This window comes from Entelurus aequoreus, linkage group LG25, assembly GCF_033978785.1.
Source record: "Entelurus aequoreus isolate RoL-2023_Sb linkage group LG25, RoL_Eaeq_v1.1, whole genome shotgun sequence".
NCBI lineage: Eukaryota > Metazoa > Chordata > Actinopteri > Syngnathiformes > Syngnathidae > Entelurus > Entelurus aequoreus.
Window position 1 is genome coordinate 25,625,949 of NC_084755.1, and position 6,530 is coordinate 25,632,478.

Consider the following 6,530-nt stretch of genomic DNA (forward strand, 5'->3'; position numbering starts at 1 on the left):
AAACAGCACTCTATTTCCCGTAAAACGAGGAAGGGGAGGGGGATTTTGGGAAGTTGGTGACTCATCACTTTTCTGTTCTTGTGCCCCCTCCTTTGGCATTGCACTGCAAACTTGAATATTAGTGATGTGCGATACCACTGATTTTCTTTCCAAGCCGATACCAAGTAAAATTCAGGTTGGCATTGGCGATACCAATCCGATACTTTGTGCAAATATATATATATAACATAACACAACAAAATACACAACTGCTAAAAGTTGTGTATTTTCAAATAATAACATATCTAATAAACAACAGTAAACATGTCAAAAAAAGAGCAAAAAATCTGAATGTAATGAGAAAAAGCGGACATTTTTCAACTAATAACTACAAATAATATACTTATTGACCTATAATACAAAGTTTTATCTTTACATATATATTTCTTTAGCATTTTTTTTTTAATGAAAAATATCAAAATGGCCGCCCTATACTTGACTTTTCAGTGTGCGGCCCTTGGTGGAAAAAGTTTAGACACCCCTGATCTAAAATGTTAGATGCTCTCAAAATAAAAATAAAATACAATTAAAATATTAACAAAGTTTAGCTAGTAATTAAAAATAAAATAATACTAACTTATGAAATGTTTTGAAAAATGACAACAATAATAAACATAAACATTATTATTTTCGTAGAGGCAGAATTTTTGACACACTAGTTTATGCAGTTACACAATCGTATTATTATTATTTTTTAATTATATTCTTACATGGGAAAAAAAATAACAGTGAAAATGTAGTAAAAAATAGAATGTAATGAGAAAAAGCTGAAATATTCTTACTAATAATTAATAATGATATACTTCACAATATATACGTCACAACATCTGTTTTTAAGCATTTGAAAAAAAAAAATATATATATCAATATGGCCCTCCATACTTTGATTTTTCGTTATGCGGCCCTTGGTGGAAAAAGTTTGGACACCCCTAAACTAAAGTATCAAAAGTATCAAAACTTTGATTTGAGGATGGATATTTCAGCATAAAGATCTGGTATGGATATTTGAGTATGAATCCACACATCACTACTTCAATGGAGAGGGGCCGTCACGCCGTAGTTACCGAGCGCCGCAGCCGGAGTGGCAGCTGTCCGCATGGCTGCCGACCAGCCTGGGCGGCGTGCTGCTCGGCTCTGAAACAACAACAAGTCAAGACTTAAAGAAAGTGTGCCTGCTTCTGATGTGTCTGCAGGTGCAAGTGATGCTGAGTCATCAACTCAGATGCTGACAGAGGCTCGGAATAAACAATCTTTTACGAAAAAGGCTGAAAGATCAACCCCAGCTCTCATGTGTGACCGCTCATTCTTCCGTGAAGACCTTTTGTTCCGCCAGCACCATTTTGTGGCCGGGGACTTTCCCCTGCGGACCCCGGCACACCGCGCAATAAAACCCTCCAGCGCTCTGCGAGGGGCCATTTAGTTCTCTTGCTAATGACAGACTCTTCAAAGAGGGATGATGTCACCAACTGCAACACAGGGGTCCCGCTTCTTGCCGCTGTTTAACCACAGCGACCTCACATGATTAAGGGGGCACGGGGGCCCCCGTTCTGAAGGCTCTTGTGCACACCATGCTGCCACTGGTGACTCAGGGGTGAGTAATCAAAACAGTTGTAGAAGATGGCTCCGTTGGCACAAACGGCTGTTGGCGTCTAAATGTCACGAAACACTTGGTAGGGAGAAGATGCGGGAGATGCTCGGTCCGTCTGTCCTTTCACACGTTGTTAGGAACTCCAATTCCTTCTGCTTGCAATATATATATATATATATATATATATATATATATATATATATATATATATATATATATATATATATATATATATATATATATATATATATATATATATATATATATATATATATATATATATATATATATATATATATATATATATATATATATATATATGTATATAAAAAACCCTGAAGGGAATAAGCGGTAGAAAATGGATATATATATATACACACATTAGTGCTGTCCCGATACCAATATTTCAGTACTGGTACCGGTACCAAAATGTATTTCGCTACTTTTCTAAATAAGGGGGACCACAAAAAATGGCATTATTGACTTTATTTTAACAAAAAATCTTAGGGTTTCTTATTGCAAGTTTGTCCTTAAATAAAACAGTGAACATACTAGACAACTTGTCTTTTAGTAGTAAGTAAACAAACAAAGGCTCCTAATTAGTCTGCTGACATATGCAGTAACATATTGTGTGATTTATCATTCTGTTATTTTGTCAACAATATTTAGTTGACAAAATACAGTATTTAGTTAGCAGTTAGCTATTGTATCCTCTTACGGTGTGTAGTGAAGCATGTTTAGCTATTCCTCGTCCTGCAGGGATAATGCTACTTGCAAGAAACTTACTTTATTTTTTCCCATGGAGGATTAGTGATTTAGAAGTATCTAAAACACTGCGGATGGACGTTCGCCGCTAGCTATCTAGTTATGTCTTAAAGCACCTCTTCCTGAGGGGGTTTCAGTGTTATAACTTCATCTTTATCTTTAGTTTTTAGGCCTCTGCTCGTAAAACCAGCTATGTCATGACGTGACGACGAGCCGTCATGCCCGGGAACCGGTACTTTTCAAACAGAGTATAGTACAGTTTTTGATTCATTAGTACCGCAATACTGTACCAGTACCGGTATACCGTACAACCCTAATATACATATAATCATACTTGCCAACCCTCACGGTTTTACCGGGAGACTCCCGGAATTCAGCGCCTCTCCCGATAACCTCCCGGAAGAAATTTTCTCCCGATAAACTCCCGGAATTTAGCCGGAGCTGGAGGCCACGCCCCCTCCAGCTCAATGCAGACCTGAGTGGGGACAGCGGCGACAGTCTGTTTTCACGTCCGCTTTCCCACGATAGCGTGCCTGTCCAATCACGTTATGAATGTAGAATGATCGAGGGCGAGTTCTTGGTTTCTTTTGTGGGTTTATTGTTAGGCAGTTTCATTAACGTCCTCCCAGCGCGGTAACAACACACAACAACAGCAGTCATGTTTTCGTCTACCGTAAAGCAGTTCGTCTGCCGTAAACAGCAATGTTGTGACACTCTTAAACAGGACAATTCTGCCATCTACTGGATAGCCTCCAGAACACTGAAATTCAAGTATTTATTTTATTTATATGTATAATAAAATATATATATATATATATAGCTAGAATTCACTGAAAGTCAAGTATTTCATACATACATATATATATATATATATATATATATATATATATATATATATATATATATATATATATATATATATATATATATATATATATATATATATATGAAATATATATGAAATACTCGAGTTGGTGAATTCTACCTGTAAATATACTCCTCCCCTCTTAACCACGCCCTCCACCCCCAACCACACCCCGCCCTCGCCCCACCCCCGACCACACCCCACCCCACCTCCCGGAATCGGAGGTCTCAAGGTCAATTCTACAGAATTTCCTCTCTGGTCAACAAAAGCACCTTGAGGATTCTGGCGGGAACTCTCGTTCAACCCTTTTTCGATTACGCATGCACCTCCTGGTACCCTAGCACCTCCAAAACCCTCAAATCTAAACTCCAAACATCTCAGAACAAGCTAGTCAGGTTACTTCTAGACCTCCACCCCAGATCCCACCTCACTCCTACCCACTTCTCTAAAGTGGGCTGGCTCAAGGTGGAGGACAGAGTTAAACAACTTGCACTGAGCCTAGTCTATAAAATCCGCTACACCTCCCTGATACCGAAGTACATGTCAAACTACTTCCTTAACGTAAATGACCGCCATAACCACAACACCAGGGGGTGCTCCACTAACCACGTTAAACCCAGATTCCGAACTAACAAAGGTCTTAACTCATTCTCTTTCTATGCCACATCAATGTGGAATGCGCTCCCAACAGGTATAAAAGAAAGGGCATCTCTATCCTCCTTCAAAACCGCTATAAAAGTTCACCTCCAGGCAGCTACAACCCTAAACTAACACCCTCCCCGGATTGCTAATAATCAAATGTAAACAATCAAATGCAGATTCTTTTTCTTATGCCTTCTGATCTCTCTCTCTCTCTCTCTCTCTCTCTCTCTCTCTCTCTCTCTCTCTCTCTCTCTCTCTCTCTCTCTCTCTCTCTCTCTCTCTATGTCCACTACTTGATGTCCATATCCCCACCCCACCCCCCCTCCACACTCCTGATTGTAAATAATGTAAATAATTCAATGTGATTATCTTGTGTGATGACTGTATTATGATGATAGTATATATGATAGTATATATCTGTATCATGAATCAATTTAAGTGGACCCCGACTTAAACAAGTTGAAAAACTTATTCGGGTGTTACCATTTAGTGGTCAATTGTACGGAATATGTACTTCACTGTGCAACCTACTAATAAAAGTCTCAATCAATCAATCAATCAAAGGTTGGCAAGTATGTATATAAATATGAAATATATATGAAATACTCGAGTTGGTGAATTCTAGCTGTAAATATACTCCTCCCCTCTTAACCACGCCCCCGCCCCCGCCCCCAACCACACCCCCGACCACAATCATAACTGCTCTCTTCATCTAAGACACAAATGTAGGAACACACATTAAGGTGAGTTCATGAAAATTTTTACTGCACATAACCATTACAAACTGTTCCCAAACAACACACACGTTTTTTTTTGTCAAGATATAGATAGATTATGTTTATTGGGATAGGTTGATTGGCAACACTAAATTGGCCCTAGTGTGTGAATGTGAGTGTGAATGTTGTCTGTCTATCTGTATTGGCCCTGCGATGAAGTGGCGACTTGTCCAGGGTGTACCCCGCCTTCCGCCCGATTGTAGCTGAGATAGTAGCGCCCCCCGCGACCCCGAAGGGAATAAGCGGTAGAAAATGGATGGATGGATGGATGTTTATTTACTGTAGGTAGAGAACATGAATAACATTAACATTAACACAGCAAATCCCGCTAAAGAAATTATATAATATATGTATTTATATATACTATATAAATATAATTCACTAAAGAAATTACATTTCACAGAGCGTGGTATGGCAAATTGTGATATTGGTGGCCGCTATACAGAGTCAAATAGAACTGTTTTGGGATGCAAAATGAGTGGCCACACCATTAAGCAGCTGTAGATAAGGTATACAATGCTACTTTTTTTTTTACTGCGGGGGAGATTTTTGTGACCGCTATGGGCAAGTGCCAGGTTTGACTGTACATGGATGAGGTTTTGCCTGAGGGGAGACTATGTGAAGAACGGCATTCCCTCCATGTGAAGACCTGGTACGTTAAATAGACTCTGCTTTAGACCAGTTGACCTGCCGCTTCTCTTTTTTGGCCCCCTCTCCTGCATGGAGAGATGACTATTAAGTAGCAGTCTAGAAGACGTACTAGCTGTTCTAAGTCGTGACCCAGGGTGGACCACTCCTCTGCGGCATGGAGGAAGACCTGTTACAACCCTCTGCTGGGCTCCCAATGGACTGGACTTTAACCTTTTTTATCTGTGGCCCCTTACCAAGGTTTAACCTTTTTCCCAAATGGGGTTTTTGGACATTTTCCTTGCCCGGGTGTGGGTTCAGATCAGGGGATAAATGGTTGTGGTTTGTAAAGCCCTTCGAGGCACTTGTTATTAAGGGCTATACAAATAAACTTTGACTGTGTTAAATAGACTCATCTTTAGACCAGTTGACCTGCCATTTCTCTTTTTTGGCCCCCTCTCCTGCATGGATAGATTACAAGTGATAATCCCTGGACAAGTAGCAGTCTGGAGGAGGCGCGAGCTGTTCTAAGTCGTGACCCGGGGTGGACCACTCTTTTACGACGTGGGGGAAGACCTCCTACGACCCTCTGCTAGGCTCCCAATGGACTGGACTTTAACCTTATCATCTGTGGCCCCTTACCAAGGTTTCTCCTTTTTCCCAAATGGGGTTTTTGGACATTTTCCTTACCCCAGATGTGGGTTCAGATCAGGAGATATGCGGTTGTGGTTGATGCAGCCCTTCGGTGGTTAAGGGCTATACAAATAAACTCTGACTGTGTGAATGTTGTCTGTTGATGAGGTGAGGTCTTGTCCAGGGTGTACCCCGCCTTCTGCCCAAATGCAGCTGGGCTAGGCTCCAGCTGCAGGACCCGAGAGAGACAAGCGGTAGAAAATGGATGGATGGATGATTGACGAGCAAGAGAAGAGTGGATCATGAGATCGTCAGGCGGATTGGTACGAACCCTGTATCGACCCGTCGATCTAGGTTCCTATCCTCACCTTTGGCCATGGGCTTTGGGTTATGATCCAAAGGACAAGATCGCAGGTACAAGCGGCTGAAAGGACTTTCTTCCGTCGGGTGCTCCCCCACAGAGTGAGGAGCCAGATGACGTGGTCCAGGCATCTGCTCAGGATGCCCCCCTGGGTTAGAGTCTGATAAATATCACATCTGACTTAAAATCTAAACAGTCAGATGGAAAAAATGGGAAATAGTCACAGAGATGATA